An 18,184-nucleotide genomic window follows, 5' to 3' on the forward strand; every position below is an offset into this window, starting at 1 on the left:
GGCACTATTTCTGACAGTGCCTATATCTGCACTGTGACCTTGAGAAACAGCCATGAAATCTCAGGACCTAGAAGAGACCTTAGCAGTGTCTAATCCAGCCTCTCTGAGGTCATGCCTTCTCTTCCAGGAATAGTTCTAAGGCTTTGTTCACACCTTCTATATCACACTTGGCAGATAATGATAATAATAGCCAACACTACTAAGTCTTCTGATATGTCAAGCACTGTTCTAAACGCTTTACATGTACCAGTTTATTTAATCCTCAACATAGGTCATTGAGAAAGGGATCTTTTCTGTTCTTATTTTTTTAAGACAAGAAAACTCATTCCTAAACGATTTTTTTTTATTGGAGTATAGTTGACTTACAATGTTATATCTGTTTCAGTGGTACAGCAAAGTGAATCAGTTATACATATAAATATCTTAATTCTTTTTTCCCATACAGATTATTACAAACTATTGAGTAGATTTTCCTGTGCTATACAGTAGGTTCTTGTTAATCATCTATTTTATGCAATGTATATATGTTTTCCCCACTCTCCCAATTCCTCCGTCCCTGCAAAGGTTTCACCCATGGTAATCATAAGATTGCTTTTAAAATATGCAAGTTTGTTTCTGTTATTTTTTTTTCTTTCTTTTTGCTATTTCTTGGGCTGCTCCCGTGGCATACTGAGGTTCCCAGGCTAGTGGTCCAGTCGGAGCTGTAGCCACCGGCCTACGCCAGAGCCACAGCAACTCAGGATCCGAGCCACGTCTGCAACCTACACCACAGCTCAGGGCAATGCCAGACCCTTAACCCACTGAGCAAGGGCAGGGACCGAACCCGCAACCTCATGATTCCTAGTCGGATTCGTTAACCACTGCGCCACGACGGGAACTCCTGTTTCTGTTTTATAAAAAAGTTCTTTTGGATCATTTGTATTAGATTCCACACATAGATGATATTATATATTTGTCCTTCTCTGTCTGACATACTTCACTCAGTATGATAATCTCTAGGTCCAACCATGTTGCTGCCAATGGTATTATTTCATTCATTTTCTGAGGCTGAATAGTATCCCATTGTATATATGTACCCCATCTTCTTTATCCATTCTTCTGTTGATGGACATTAGGTTGCTTCCATGTCTTGGCTGTTACAAATAATGCTGAAATGAGCATTTGGGTGCATGTATGTTTTAAAATTTTGGCTTTCTTCAAATATATATCCATTGTGGTAAGGGAAGAAAAACACCACAGTATTCTTTATTTCTATTAAGTCTGCCATTATCCTTTCTTCTCTTTCAATCCCTCTTGAATTTCTTATCTTTCCATGTAGGACAGAGGTAGAACATATAGGCTAAGGGTTGCAGTGGTGATTTTGCCCACCTTTTAGAATATCCTGTGGAGAAACTGTGTTGGCATGTATGATCCATTGCCCTCAGATTTGAGGCCTCATTAGAAAACCAGGAACTCAGCATACACAACTGATAGGAACTGAGTATTGTTTCCCCAAATTTGTATATTGAAAACTTCCCCTTTCCCCATGGGATGGGATTAGGAGGTGAGGTCTTTGGGAGATAATTAGGATTAAATAAATGAGAACAGTGTCTTTTTTTTTTTTTAAAGGCTGCACCCACAGCATATGAAAGTTTCCTGATCAGGGACTGAATCTGAGATGGATCCCATAACCTACCACACTGGACCAGGGATTAAACCCTCACCTCCTCAGCAACCTGAGCCACTGCAATTGGATTTTTAACCCACTGCACCATAGCAGGAACTCTTGGATTAGTGCCCTTTTTTTTTTTTTTTTTTTTGTTTTGTTTTTGATCTTCTAGACTGACTTTATTTTCTTTAAGTTTATATGATTTTTATTTTTTCCATTATGGTTGGTTTAGAGTGTTCCATCAATTTCTACCAAACAGCAAAGTGACTCAGTCAGACATATATATATATACACATATGTATGTATGTATGTACGTTCTTTTTCTCACATTATCCTCCATCATATTCCATCACAAGTGACTAGATATAGTTCTCTGCACTATAGCAGCATCTCATGGCTTATCCATTCCAAATGCAATAGTTTGCATCTATTAACCCCAGACTCCCAGTCCAACCCACTCCCTCCTCCTCCCCCTTGGCAACCACAAGTCTGTTCTCCAAGTCCATGAGTTCATTTTCTGTGGAAAGGTTCATTTGTGCCCTATATTAGATTCCAGATATAAGTGATATCATAAGGTATTTGGCTTTCTCTTTCTGACTTACTTCACTCAGGATGAGAGTCTCTAGTTCCATCCATGCTGCCACAAATGCATTATTTTGTTCTTTTTTACGGCTGAGTAGTATCCCATTGTGTATATATACCACATCTTCTTAATCCATTCATCTGTCCATGGACATTTAGGTTGTTTCCATGTCTTGGCTATTGTGAATAGTGCTGCAACGAATGTATGGGTGCATGTATCTTTTTCAAAGAAAGTTTAGTCCGGATATATGACCAAGAGTGGGATTGCTGGGTCATATGGTAGTTCTATATTTGGTTATTTCATTTTCTGAGGTACCTCTGTACTGTTTTCCACAGTGGTTATACCAATTTACATTCCCACCAACAGTGTTTATATACAAATATAATTTTAATACTCTTTTTTAAGACACTTTTCCAAGATATTGAGTTATATTTCCCTGTGTTATATGGTAGGCCTTTTGGAATACACTTCTTTTTCTTTCTTTCTTTTTTATTTTTATTTTTTGCTTCTTAGGGTCGTACCCACCACCCACAGCATATAGAATTTTCCAGGCTAGGGGTCAGTTTAGAGCAGCAAGATCCGAACTATATCTGAGACTACACCACTGGTCACAGCAATGCCTGAGTGAGGCCAGGGATCGAACTCACATCCTCATGGATACTAGTTGGATTCATTTCCACTGTGCCTCAATAAGAACTCGCTGGAATACATTTCTGAAAGCGTATATTAAACTCTGTTGCCAAGTAGCTGTTTGCACTCAGAATAATGCCCATTATATAGTAAGTGGTCAATAGTGTTCGCTATTATTATCTGCTAAAGGAGATATACATGGTGATCATTGGCAAATTGCTTACTTTTTCTAAGCTTTATTTTTATTTATCAGTCAGGTTCCTGGCAGAAAACAGATGGCATGCACAGACAGAATAATTAAAGAAAATTTAACAAAAGGTACTCTTTAGAAAATATTGTGTGGACAGCTAAGGAAAACCAAAAAGGGATGACGTTCACCTCTGCACTAACTAACAAGGACTGGCTTGCACACATCAGGTCTGAAGGGCCAGGGAGTGAATAGTTCCTGGAAACCCTGGAGAGCTAGGGCTGTAGCTGCCCCTGCCTAAAAGATGCTGAGACTTTGTACTGAGCAAGGCAACCACTGCCAACCTCCTGAGCAGAAGAGGTGTCAGGAAAAGAATTTGATCTCTCTCTCCCACCCTTCAATTTCCTGCTTTCCTCTCCATTAGCATGAGAATCCAGAGAGCAAAAGGACCTGCATTAAAGAGTCTATAGAGATCAAATTCCTAAGGGCAGGTTTCTCTGGAAAATGTTACAGTCTAGTGCAGCAGAGAATTACTAGTGTATTCACCATCTACAAAATGAGTTTATTATCCAATACTTTGTATGACAACCAAACACTGTGTTAAATGCTATGGAATAGTTTAAAGCTGAACAATAATGTCTGGGCTCTCAAGGACCTTAATTTTTAGAAATAGTGTTTGCTATGACACCAATGTGTCATTAAAATGTTAAAGCTTTAAATGTTAAAATGTTCTAATTCAGGCTCTGGTATTCTGGTATAAGTTTAGATAAGTAACATGAAAAGATTCTCAACATTAGTAATTATTAGAGAAGAGCAAGTCAAAACTATGAGCTATCCCCTCTCACCAGTCAGAGTGGCTGTCATCAAAGTCTACAAACAATAAATGCTGGAGAGGGTGTGGAGAAAAGGGAATCCTCCTATACTGTTGGTGGGAATGTAAATTGGTACAACCACTGTGGAAAACAGTACAGAGGTACCTCAGAAAATGAAATAACCAAATATAGAACTACCATATGACCCAGCAATCCCACTCTTGGTCATATATCCGGACTAAACTTTCTTTGAAAAAGATACATGCACCCATACATTCGTTGCAGCACTATTCACAATAGCCAAGACATGGAAACAACCTAAATGTCCATGGACAGATGAATGGATTAAGAAGATGTGGTATATATACACAATGGGATACTACTCAGCCGTAAAAAAGAACAAAATAATGCATTTGTGGCAGCATGGATGGAACTAGAGACTCTCATCCTGAGTGAAGTAAGTCAGAAAGAGAAAGCCAAATACCTTATGATATCACTTATATCTGGAATCTAATATAGGGCACAAATGAACCTTTCCACAGAAAATGAACTCATGGACTTGGAGAACAGACTTGTGGTTGCCAAGGGGGAGGAGGAGGGAGTGGGTTGGACTGGGAGTCTGGGGTTAATAGATGCAAACTATTGCATTTGGAATGGATAAGCCATGAGATGCTGCTATAGTGCAGAGAACTATATCTAGTCACTTGTGATGGAATATGATGGAGGATAATGTGAGAAAAAGAACGTACATACATACATACATATGTGTATATATATATATGTCTGACTGAGTCACTTTGCTGTTTGGTAGAAATTGATGGAACACTCTAAACCAACCATAATGGAAAAAATAAAAATCATTAAAAATTTTTTAAAAATATATATGTATTATACACATACACACATAAAACTGAATCACTTTGCTATATACCTGAAGCTAACACAACACTGTAAATTAACTGTATTTCAATAAAAATTGTTAAAAATTAATTAAAAAAAGAAATATATCCCATTTGATGTTCATATATTGCCCATTCTCATCATAATTGATATGAACTTTGGCAAGTTACTGAGTCACTTCATGCCTCCTCAAATGCTTACCTGTAGAAGAGGGATGATAATACCTACTTCGTAGATTTGTTACCAAGTACCTGGCACATGGTAGGTACTTGGAGGGTTAAGGACCTGATGCTGTCTCTGAGAGGATGCAGTTTCAAGCCCTGGCTTCAATCAGTAGGTTAAAGATCTAGCATTGCCACAAGCTACAGAGTAGTTTGCAGATGTTGTTGGGATCTGGCATGGCTGTGGCTGTAGTGTAGACCTGTAGCTGCAACTCCAAGTCAACCCCAGCCCAGGAACTTCCATGCACCCCAGGTGTGGCCCTAAGAAGAAAAAAAAAAAAAAGAAAGAAAGAAAGAAACTGGTGCTATGAACTTGGAGTCATTGCCATTTTTCAAAGAACTTGAAACATATAGAAACAAAGAAACAAGTAAATAGAATTCAATCTAATCTCAACTCAATTCAGAATTAACAGTGCTAGACTGACTTCAACTATGAACATTGCTTATATATTTAGAGAATGCTCAGGCATTTTATTTTATTTTATTTTTATGTTTTTTTTTTTTCTTTTGCCATTTCTTGGGCTGCTCCCAGGACATATGGAGGTTCCCAGGCTAGGGGTCAAATCAGAGCTGTAGCTGCCGGCCTACACCAGAGCCACAGCAACTCCAGATCTGAGCTGCATCTGAGACCTACACCACAGCTCATAGCAATGCCGGATCCTTAACCCACTAAGCAAAGCTAGAGATCAAACACGCAACCTCATGGTTCCTAGTCGGATTCATTAACCACTGAGCCACCACGGGAACTCCTCAGGCATTTTAATAATGACCCCCAAATATATAAATGTAAATCTGCTCTCCCTCACACATATGTAACATATAGTCCAATGTGGAAAACCAATGCTAAACATTCTAACAGATTAATACCATTAAAACACATTAATACCACTAAAACCATTGTTATGCATTTTAGCATATCAATACCCACACTGAGTGCTGTAGATGAAGAGAAACTGACCATGTTAACTATAATGGTTAGGAATTATGAACTATTGGCAGTAAAACAGTCCTTAGAAATCACTAGATTACTTCTCTCTCATTCTATGGATGAGAAAACTGAGGCTCAGTAAGGCAAAACCATATACAAAGAGTTGCACAATTGGCCAGTGACTAGTTAGATATAAGAATCAGATCTGTCAACTCGTAAACAAACAGTGAAAATACTGATCTAAAAATGTTGATCTCTTTAATTGATAACACCAAATTCTGGCAAGGATGTGGAGCAGCAATAAGAACTCATTGCTGGTGAGAATGAAGAATGGTAAAATCATTTTGGAAGATGGTTAAGCAATTTCTTACAAAACCAAATATATTCTTACCATAAAGTTTACCAAATTGCCCTCCTTGGTATTTACCCAATTGCTGAGACCAGCTCAGCAGGATGGGGCTGAAGAACACGTGCTGTGAAACTTAAGGAAAAAAGTTAACATAAAACAAGACACAGAGTCATTTATCTTAAGTAAAGGTGGGAACCGGGGGACTCAAGGTCTCAGGGACCAAGAGCACTGCCTCAAGAAACCACACTGCTTTATTGTGCTTTTTAGGATTACATCAAGTGAGAAGGGGGTTGTAGGTGCAGGATATAGGGGTTTTTTTTTTCAGTTATTTTAAAAATCACATAGCCGGCTGCTAATTAAGCTTTTACTCTGACCTTTAGGCATTTAACAATCATTAGCATTTGAGGAAGCTTGGCATCAGCTATCTATGCATAGCATCTAGAGGATGACCATTGTGCTTCTGCAAATGGCATGCCTATCTGCAGCAACCTGGCACGCCTAGGTTTGCACCTCGGTTCTCCTTGCTAATGCATATCCTGCTAACCACCCCTCATAAATCCTTGGGGCCATGAGGCTCCTCTTTTATTCTTAAGAGGATGTATCATGCTGTGCAAACTGCATGCCAATCTACACAGGTCCCTTGGCTTGCCTAGACCAATGCATTAAGTCCTCATTCAGCTGACCCTATGAATAACATATGCCTTTAAGTCTTTGTTCTTAAGCTTAAGTCATTTACCAGCACTGTGACTGTTTTCCAAGCAGGAATACGGGGTAAAGTAAAGCAGGACAAGATGGAGTTTTCAGCAAAGAGGCTAAGAAAATATTGTAGAAACATGTCTCGTGACACCCAATGGAGTTGAGCATTTATATCCACACAAAAACCTGCACATGGATGTTTGTAGCAGCTTTATTCATCAAAGCTAAAACTTGGGAACAACCAAGATGTCCTTCGATAGGTGAATGGATAAATAAACCATGGTGCATCCAGGCAACAGAACTTCATTTAACACTAAGATGAGGAGTTCCCTTGCTACACAGTGGGTTAAGGTTGCCGCGGTGGCACATGTTCAATGCCTGGCTCAGGAACTTCCACATGCCATGGGCATGGGCAAAAAAAAAAAAAAAAAAAAAAAAAAAAAAACCAAAAAAAAAAAACCCCAAAAACCAAAAAATAAAAAACTAAAATGAAATAAGCCACCAAGCCAGTAAAAGACATGGAGGAAATTTACATTCATCTTGCTAAGTGAAAAAATCCAGTCTGAAAAGGCTACATAACTATATGATTCCACCAATGTGATAGTCTAGAAAATGCAACTCTATGGAAACAACAAAAACACTAGCAGTTGCCAGTGGCTGGGGGTGGGTTGGGGGGAAGAATGAATAGGCAGAGAACAGAGGATTTTTAGGATGGTAAAAATACTCTGTAATACCATAATGATGAACACATGTCATTAAATACTTGTCCAAGCTCAAAGAGTGTATAACACCTAGAGTGAACCCTCATATAAACTATGGGCTTTGTGATTATGATGTGTCACTATACATGCATGTGTGCATGTGTGTGTGTGTTTATGTATGTGCATGTAATATTTAATCAATAAAACAGCAGGAATTAATCTTTTACAAGAGAGAAATAAGCTACTAAAATGGCAGAGTAATAAAACAGCCCCACGCCCACCCTTACAGCTGTTAGGATTTATATATCGTATAGAAGAAAACCATGTACAATATCTTCCAAATAAGAATGCAATAATATCAGAGTAAGACAACTATCCCTAGCCCCCACATCATAGGATAGAGCAATTTTAAGGACTAGCTACTACAAATTACTGCTATATAACATTGACGTAAAGCAATATGTGCATAGTGTCTATGTAGACACAATCTAAGAATCTCAGAATGACTTTTGATCAGCTGGACCCACTATCACACTCACATTTGATTACTTGAGGCATATGTTGTTTGCCCCACAGATGTCTTTTTTTCTGGGCTGTCCTGGAATGAAATGGAAAACTCTACTTCGGGCCCCTGCACTTCTTCCCCTCAGACAGAAAGGCACAGAACCCCCGAGATTTTATCCCAGAGACAAAATCTCTTTTCCTGTTAAACAACTATTTTTCTACATTACCAACCAGTCTCTCAGGAGTTTGAAAAAAATACATTTAACTGTTACCTTCCAATGATCTAACCATATAAAATCATCCCTCTTAACTTACTTAGTTTTAACCAAATTGTTCTTCTCTGTCAATAAACTTTGTCAATGCTGCAGTTCATAGAGGAATTGAAAGGAACTAATTTAGCTGTAAATTTCCATTCTTTACTTGTTTTCCACAGTATTTTCTTTTTTGTGTGAGGGAGTTCTTTTCTGCCACTGTTGAGACAAAGGCATTTTTGTGCTCTCAAATCTTTATCTTCCTAGAGTACATACTTATAGATATTTATTATGAAGGTTAAATCAAGGACATAAACAAGAGAGGATAAATGAAGGACAATCATGGGTAGCAGTGCTGTGGGAAGTTTACTCTCCCATCCTGAGTATGCAGATATCATACTTTAGAGAGTGTTAAGATGGACCACAACATGATAGCATCATAATACAAGACCCTCCTGGTCTACTTCTTTGATTTATCCCCTATCATTCTTAAACTGATTCATCCACTTCTCATTATCTGGCCCCTTGTTGCTCCTGTAGAATATCAACTATACCTAAGGGTATTGTGCCTGTTCTTCCCTCTGCTTAGATGACACTTTTCCCCATGAAGCTGTAATATTTACTTCCTTAACTATATTTGGGTTTTGACTCTCATTTCAGATGGTGCCCACTAAGAATAGCACCTTCCCATCATATTCCTATATCCCATGCTTTATATTTTTTAAAACTATCTGAAATTATGTTGTTTATTGCTCTCACTTCTATTACCTCATAAAATCTGGGAGGGCTCAGACTTTATTGATTTTGTTTTTCACTCTATTCTGTTCCTGGGGTAGTACCTGGAATATAGTTTATGCTCTGTAAAGTTTTGTTGAGTGACAGGGTGAGTGAGTGAAAAAATTTTTCATACCACTTTGAGAGTTCATTTGCATTGTTCAGAACTGGATGATTTTCCCTTCTTTTCCCACTTCTTTTAACAGCTTTATAAAAGAGAATACAATTATATCCTTATGTAAGGAATAATTCCTATATATATAGCAAGTCAATGAACCAAATTCTCTTAATCTCCCAGACCTCAGCAGAGCATTTCAGTGCCTCCTCAGATTACTAAGAAGGTGAATCTTTGTGTTGGGTAAGTTCTTAGGTGGAATAAAAATATACTAGTGCAGAGGAAGGTGTTAAAATGTGATTCTGTCCTCTTTGCATAATATTTATGTTTTTCCTCATGGCCAAATGGCAGTGGGTTTCTGGGAATCTATATGATATCACAGCATAAAGAACAGAAACTTCAAATTCAAACAAACCTTGGTTTACTCCCCAATTTTATTACTGTGTGACTTTGAGTCAATCTTTCCTCTTTTCACGTTTCAGCTTTTCAATGATGATATTGGAATTCATCAATGGGTTAATAAGAAAATCAAAAAGAAAGTGTTTAAGATGAGAGACACATAGTAGGCACTTAAAATTTTCTTTTTGCTACATACAACCTCCTAGAAACCATCTACTCTACAAGCTCTAAATCAATGATGTTAAAATTGCAGAGCACAAGATTCCTCGGGTTCTTGGATGCTGTAGAGAGGCTTACATGTTTGGATGAGGAGGTGGTGGGTGTTATGAGGGAATGGAAGTGAGAACAGATGCTGGAGGTAAGGGCCCATGAATGAGGCCTTCCATCAGAGCAATGCCAATGTTTTATATTTTGTAATTATAAATATAATGCTTTATTTTTTTTACAAGGGATACAGCTTTAGATTTTGTATCTTATTATATAAAAACACATAAAATTTTTAAAACTCTTTAACCATGCATAGAAGCTACCTGTAGTTAATTAACTTAGGGAGAAAGATTCAGTGAAACACAAAAAAGTATTGTTACTTCTTCTAGCTACTACTTTACATCTCTTCTGACAGTTTCAGGCATATCTCATAATTCTTCTAGTTATTTTCATTCATTAACAAGTTATCTCAATATTCAGAGAATTAAAAAGTCTATAGTGCTACCTATGAACAAAATTTCAGCATCTCATTCAATATAAACCTTCCACCTTCTCTGGCCCCAGGCTGGGAAGGGTTCAGGGGGAAGGAGGGTAGGTTTTGCCTATGTCTCCCTTTTGTCCCTTTTCCCTGTGTTGTTTTTGGACATGGTTACAGGAAGTGAAGGTAGAGAGCAGTGGCAAGGATCTGGTGGAAAAAAGATGGGGATAAGGGACAGAAGAAGTCCTCCTTGACTAGCATTGTCGTAATTGGCACAGGTGACTTCTGGGTATGGCAGATATTCAAAGCCAACTCTTTCTCTCAGGGAGCACTTTGGACTCCCTGACATGAAACTTCCATGACAAGCAGAATGCCTCTTCTGGACAGCCACTTCCAAATCTCCCTTGATACCAGCCTCCACCAGCCCATTCCACTCGGATCCCTCCTTAGTGGGTCAGTGCATCATCCCAGTGGACCTCTTTCTCACAGCACTACTCAAGATGACCCCAATTTGGTCCCTTGGTAGAATCTACTTCTTTGCCCACCTGAAACAGGCAGACATCCTTCTCTACCAATGTGTGGAAGCAAAGGCCTTTCCCAACACATCTGTGGCCTTTTCTGCCAGAGACGCCAATAAGGTTCTACTTTCATTTATTTTCTAAGTCCCTCTGTCTGTTATACTCTGGAATACATACGCAGCTTTCTGATGGTTTTCTGATGCACAAACACTTACTTGAGATGTTGGGGAGGAAAAAAAACAAAACAAACCAAACAAAAAAAACTATCTTCCAAGTGGAAAAGAGGAGAAACGCCATTTTAATCTGATAAAGAAAATTAGCTTTCTTCAATATTCAAATTTTCTTTTATGTACCTTGGATGTGGCTGATGTGCTAAAATTGGCATAAGAATGGTCCAGGACTTTTTCTCTTTATTAGTACATGGCTTATCCTTTTCTCACCTTTAGGTCTTCAGCTATAACTAACAGATATATAAATCCTCTGAAATTTTGCTTCTCTGAAATTACTACCAGCAAAATGTTGTTGAACCTTTTCATAATCAAGATCATAGTAAACACGTTATTCTTATCATTGATTTCTTCCCTTTTATGGTACACCTCTGCCTTTCTCCTCTCTTCCCCACTCACCTGAATAGCCAATATTGACAACTTAGTGTATAGTCTTCTATAAGTTATAATCATAACACATAATAATGAATTTCTTTTTACTAACAGTGATGACAATCTTAGCTTATCATTCATACACTTATCTGTCACATTTTATCATTTAATACTATATCTTGGAAATCTCTCCCAAGTCAACTATCCCAGAGAAAATTTTATATTTTCGTTAGCTGCTTTATTCTATGCTGTAAATTTGCAATAATTTATTCAACAATTTTCCTTTTGATGGACATCCACTTTGTTTTCAGATTTATATATGCTAGAGGTTTATTTTTCTGTAGGATAAATTCCCAGCTGAAGCAATGCTGAATTGAAGGGTATGTGTATTTTGAAGTTGAATAGTTGCTGCCAGGTTTTTTTGGTAAGAAAACTATAATAAATAACATTTCCAGTTGCAAAGGATGAATCTACTCTTTGTACTATAACCCTACAAGGACTGTTGTCCCTTCTTACATTTTTTCTCGATCTTATAAGCATTTTTTAAAATAAACTTTTCTTGACTAATAGTGAACTCTCAATATATATATTTTTGGCTCTCTGGGTTTATTTTTTGGTCAGCTATCTATTCATGATGTTCTTTGCTCATTTTTATATTTTTCTTGTCATTTTCTTATCAATTTGTAAGAGCTAATTTTATCCTAAAGTTATTGATCTCTTATATGTATTGTGACAATTTCCCTCAATACACCATATATTATTGACTTTGTTTATGGTACATTTTTCCATAGAAATATTTTCTGAAAATTTATACAGTTAAATATGTCTAATTTTTGTTTTTGCTTTGTCCAGTAAAGATTCTTGTCATTATAACATGTCTTCCAAACTTTTAGGTTTTATATATAGATTTATGTAATTTTGAATGTTTAAATTTCAACATGAAATTCAGTCATTGCTTCTTTTTTATATGAAGTAAAATTCAGATTTATCTTCTTTATGAAAAATTCCCAATTGTGCTGGAGCTATTAATCAAGAAAAACTATTATTTACCAAATGAAAAATTACCTTTATCATATATTATATGCCTTGGTTCTATATTTAATTCACTTATTTTTTCTGTTCAAATGCCAATATCATACTGTTTTTGCTGCTACATCTTTAAAGTATATTTTAATTACTGATGAAAGATGTCTCTCCTCACTATTCTTCTTTTTGATAATTTTTTAAGCTATTTTCAGATAATCTATTCTATCATTTCTAGTTTTTTTCTTTGGTCACACCTGTGGCATATGGAAGTTCCCAGGCAAGGGATTGAGCCTGAGCTGGAGCTGTGACCTATGCCACAGCTGCAAAAACACCAGATCCTTAAACCACTGCACCACAGCAGGAAGTCCTCATACCTATTTTTTTTTTTTAATATTATCTGCTTTCCAAATAGCATGTTATTTGAAGAAAAAATTTCATAAAAAAAATTTGTCTGGAGAGTGATGATTTTATAAAATTAAGCTAATGGTTTCTGTCCTAGGTCTGATGACAAATTAACAAAAATGATAATTTAGAAGAACTGGAGCATTCTTCCATTATAACTTAGAAAAACTTAAATTCCTAGACATTATCAGTAATTCCACAAGTAACTCACTCTGATGCTTAAATTATTTGCTCAGAATTGCCTTCATAAATTTAAGATGTTTTGGAAACATCAATTGCAAATGATCATGAGGACTGAAAATGTACCTGGAGAACCTAATTTCTATTCATCTCTAGTTCAAAGATTTTATTAAATGTGTATGTATGTGTGTGCATGGAGTGGGGGATAGTAAAGAATCAGTGGATCAGAAGGGTAATCAAAGATTGAAGCAGAGGATAGAACAGTAGGAAACAATAGTATGAAAACTGCCTTAATGTTCTGTGATTTGCTTTCGTTAAACAATTCCATACATTTTGTTTCAGTAAATACAATCAATATTCCATTTTTCCTTTTGCTCTTTCTGCCACTTGCTCATAGACAGGTCCCTAAGCACCATGGAAGTCATCTATGAAGAAAAGCACTAAATACTGCTCCTTGACAGTCTGTTGTTTTAGGAGTCTAATTCTCTGGAAACAACATTAAGCCAAATAAAGCCATTCAGCTTTTAATCACAGATGATATAAATCATCGTGTCAGTTAACTTTAGGGTCCATAAATCTCTAAAAATATGGATTTATGACATAGGGATGCAATTTACCATGACTGGCTTTTTTAATTTGGTTGGAATGATGGACTTTGATAGAAAAGATTTTGCAATTCTGCTTGCAATTGTACCAAAAATGGAGGCTCTTCAGTTCACAGTCTGTTGGCATATTAAGTATCAGCTTCACGTTCTCCCTGTTCAGACTAATTGCTTCTTTAATCTGTGATGCTGACACATGTATGGTCGTGCAAGTTTAATAGGAAGAAAGATAATTGTGATATTTTTGTTATATTAGAATATTCAATTTTAATTGTCTTCCTTTCTAAGACACCATTATTTTATTTGATGATTTAATAAGCAGCAAAGCCAACAATAAAATTTAAGAGTTTAAGATAGTTACAGATAAATATTTAAAGTATAACATATTCCAAAATATGTATTCATCTAAAGTACAGCTAATGTTCCAGACATGGGAGCAAACTAAATGTCCATTGACAGCTAAATGGATAAAGAATAGGTAGTAAGTACATATACACAATGAAGTACTATTCAGCCATAAAAAAATGAAATAATAAAATAATACCAGTATTATTTGCAGTAACATAGAACTGGAGATTATCATACTAAGTCAGAAAGAGAAAGACAAATGTCATATTATATCACTTATATAAGGAATCTAAAATATGAAACAAATGAACTTATCTACAAAACAGAAGTAAACTCACAGACATAGAGAAGATACTTTGGTTGCCAAGAGGGAGGAGGGTGGAGGAAGGATGGAGTGGGAGTTTGGGATTAGCAGATGCAAACTATTATATATAGAATTGATTAAAAACAAATCCTACTATATAGGAAACTACATTCAATATTCTATGATACACCATAATGTAAAATAAATTGTGTGTGTGTATGTGTGTAAAACTGAATCACTTTGCTGTTAAGCAGAAATTGAAACAACATTGTAAATCAACTATACTTCAATAAAACAAAACAAAATGTGGCTAATGTTGTAAAGGGTGGTAGAGATTGGAGCTTGCTCTGCTCTGATTTGCTTGCTTAGTTTGTTCAGACTACCTATCACAGTAAACTTTCAAAATCTGTGCTCTCAAGATTTCATCGACTTAGCCTAATCTCATAGCAGGCACGCACACTGAGTCAAGTGCCCTGCAGCTGACTGATAGGCTGCTGCATTTTTAGAATGGAACAGAGTGAAGCTGAACCAATGCAGTTGCTAAAATAAGCAACCAATTTAACTCCATTGTAAAGACAGCCACCCAAATCGTCCCCCCAAATAATTCCAACTGTTGGGCTGCAATACTGAAAACACATATTTGTTCTTTTTTTGGCATGCATTCTTTATGTACTTCTCAGTCTTTCCCTCCTACTCACTGAGGATCTCATCGTTCTCTTGTGCTGGAGGTTTCAGAGCTGTTATTATATCCACACTCTCACATGATGCCTCTGTTAAGTTTGGTTCAGCATTTCCATTATAAAACCCATAAGCTTCCAGAACAAACTTATTGTAACAGTCTATGAGGGAAAGAATTGCTCTCAGCTGAAACTTAGTATATATTCAATTCATTTTCAGTCCAGAAGGCACTTGTCTTCTTTAACATATTATAAAATAAAATTTTATACCATGCTCTTACTTTCTTTAGTTGCTTCTGTCAGTATAACATGAAAGAATAAAGTAGGGAAGCAAAGAGCCATTCATTATACATTTACCCCATTTTCTCCAGGACACAGTTCTTTTTCCTTTCTCAGCCTAAAGCCAAAGTTTCAGGTCTCAACACAATACCCCAAGTGTCCCTTTCACAGGTCTTGCTCTGTCCAGTCCTAGACTCTAAGATTACAGAGATCTGGACAATCAGGGGACCCCACAGGAAGGTATTTTATTCTCCCATACTCAGAAGCAATTGTGAATTAAAATACATGAAATATAAAACACTGAAAATTTTCCAAAAATTACTTCAGAACAGAACATTAAAAGAGATATTATATCAAGTCAAGCAATCCCATTTTTGGATTAAGTATTTACATATTGCAGGATATCTATTTAAATTGTTTTACTATTGGATGTTGGAAGGAAAGGAGAAGGAAAGCAAAGCACAAGTGACCTTGTAAAATGGGAATTCAACTACTGAATACTTTATTTTATTTGTTTAGTAATAAAAAATTAGAAGTTAGATAAACAGTATTTTTTAACATACCTTGAACCTGAGAATCTCTTCACTGGTTTAATAAACATGCAGCTTTCTCATATATCTTCATAATTAGTATCTACAAATGGAATCAATGGTGATTAAATTCCCGCTCCTCTGAGTTTAAGGAGAGAATATGCCACCTCTGGGAGAGACCTTTAAGAGAAGAGGTTCCAGGGAAAAATCTTCTCAGAAAAGAGGTTAATGGGGAGCCAGGGGATGGTAAGAAAACTGTAACTGTTTGATCCCTGATTCCAGACCTAAATTGCTATGTTAGGCATCCGTCTTTTTCTGGCTCCACCCTGATATCCATTCCTATTTCTTTGACTGCCACTGGACAGATTTATAGAGAGCTAGTACAGGTCTTCATGGGCCAGGAACTGCATGTAACTCTGCATCTGCCATAATGCTGCTTTCATACTGAAGCAAAAAACACTGTGTCTATGGTAGTCCCTTCTTTGTTCTTAACATTTTGGCTAAGCTGAAGGAGTTTTATATCCATACTCAAGATCAATCCAGAAGCCAGGGTGCAAAGAGAAGCCAATAGACAGTGCAAGCATCTTGTTGAGATGGGCAAGTTGCTTCAAAGACAAGTCTCAACACAAATGCAGGCACCTGTAGCACCTATAGGAAAATAAAATGGAAAGAGCTGATACTTCACTGTAGATGCAAAATAAGCTACATAAGTATCTATTTCTTCCTGTAGGCTATCAGATGACATTTAAATCTTCCCAGCGACTTTTATTTGAGAACCTGTTTCAAGCCTAGCAGCAAGCTATAAGTTGAGAAAGGGAGTGTTATGTAGAAAAAGTAGAAGACAATATTTGTGCCCCAAAGCAGTTAGCAACCTTATCAATAAACCAAAAAAAAAAAGTCATGAGCTTCAGATTAAATATTTTAAAAGTCACTTGGTAAATACTAAGCCTATACATTTGTTAGTAAATACTAATAAAGAACAGCTAAAACAAAAATCAGAATTTAATTTTTTAGGAAAATTGCTAATCCTAAATATAACATGTCAGGTTAACTTTTCCTACATTACATGGTCTGCAACTAGCTTTCATTGAAAGAGAATGGGCTTTGAAGCCAGACATCTCTGGTAATTTACTAGGTAAGTAAACTTTTCAGGCAAATTTCACCTTTTGAGCTTAAGCTTCCCCTCTACATAAATGGGAAATAATTTATTCTTCTCATAGATGTTGTATGGGTAGAATAGGTGAATTAAAATTCATCAAACCCCATAAAAATAGTAGGCATTCCCTAGATCTGCTTCTGAAAACAGAATATAATCAAATTTCTCCACACAGTGGTGATGAGAATGACAAGCAAATATGACTAGGTCTTTATTTTTGTTTACTGAGAGGAAAAGGAAGTGCATTCTTAAAGTTTATTTCTATAACAGCAGTGTAGTATTTTAAGTCTTCTCTTGAAAAAGAAAAAAAAAACCAAGTATGAGTCCCTAAAACCTGAATAGAAGATCATACTGTTCTTTTTAAAGTTAGAACTCACTAGAAACCACACATTCCAGCAAACCTACATTTCACACTTGTTTATCTTTATTTTGCTCAATCTTGGTTACAAAAAAAAAAAAAAAAAAAAAAAAAAAACAATCCTCTGTGAACTTACCTAGAAACTTGCTGATTTTATTCCATTGAGTTCCCTAAACACAGGAGTCACGGTCCATCTTTTCCTCTCACAAGTGCAGAATGACGTCAGACCCAAACTCTAATAAGTTGCCTTCAGATTTCAATTTCAAACAGACCAGAAATAGTGGGTAAGAACTGGCTGATTGCACCTGTGAAATGAACAACCTGCACTCCAATTTACCTCTGAGTCCTTCTCCTCAGGCTTTACCAATCATTCGGCCCCTAATGGGTCTCTTTTGCTGTTTATCACTCTCTATCCCCATCAATTTTCATTGCTCTCTACAGCTTCTTTATCACTTTTTGTTGTCAAGAACATAACTACTTTTGGATCAGATGTTTGCCATAAATTCCTGAAATAGACATCTAGCCCATAAAGAATAGAAATGAATAGGCTAGTTTTAAATGTCACAGTAGATAGTTCATCTCAGTAGGCGGGATTGTTAATACTTTCACATCTCTAGCTCAAAATTGAAATTTTTCCAGTGCCCCAGGCATAATTATTTTCCTCCAAATGACTTGAAAGCCGGTATTACAGGATCCACCTACACATTATATTTGACCAAAACACTGATATCGAGCAGAATCACAAAAATCTATTTATCCATGCTCCTTAGTGTTGGTGGCCTTGATTTCTTAGGAAATATCATCTTATTCAGATGGAATAAA

At 36.5% G+C, this 18,184-nt stretch overlaps 1 long non-coding RNA gene across 2 annotated transcripts in view; it reads right to left on the reverse strand.

Moving 5' to 3' along the window:
- The window catches only part of LOC110256437 (uncharacterized), a 30,688-nt gene extending 14,371 nt beyond the window's left edge, over positions 1–16,317 (reverse strand). The window contains exons 1-2 of one of the 2 annotated variants that reach the window (XR_014825323.1): positions 16,133–16,317; positions 15,882–16,028 (exon numbers count right to left, since the gene is read on the reverse strand). This is a non-coding gene — a long non-coding RNA (uncharacterized LOC110256437). Of the gene's footprint in view, positions 1–15,881; positions 16,111–16,132 lie in introns of those variants that run through there. The other variant, XR_014825322.1, reaches the window with a different exon arrangement.
- Positions 16,318–18,184: the final 1,867 nt, after the last annotated feature.

Source organism: Sus scrofa, chromosome 13 (assembly GCF_054392235.1).
Source record: "Sus scrofa isolate SSC_HxYL_T2T_F1_AM1 chromosome 13, Sscrofa_HxYL_maternal_Yorkshire_Landrace_v2.0, whole genome shotgun sequence".
Lineage (NCBI taxonomy): Eukaryota > Metazoa > Chordata > Mammalia > Artiodactyla > Suidae > Sus > Sus scrofa.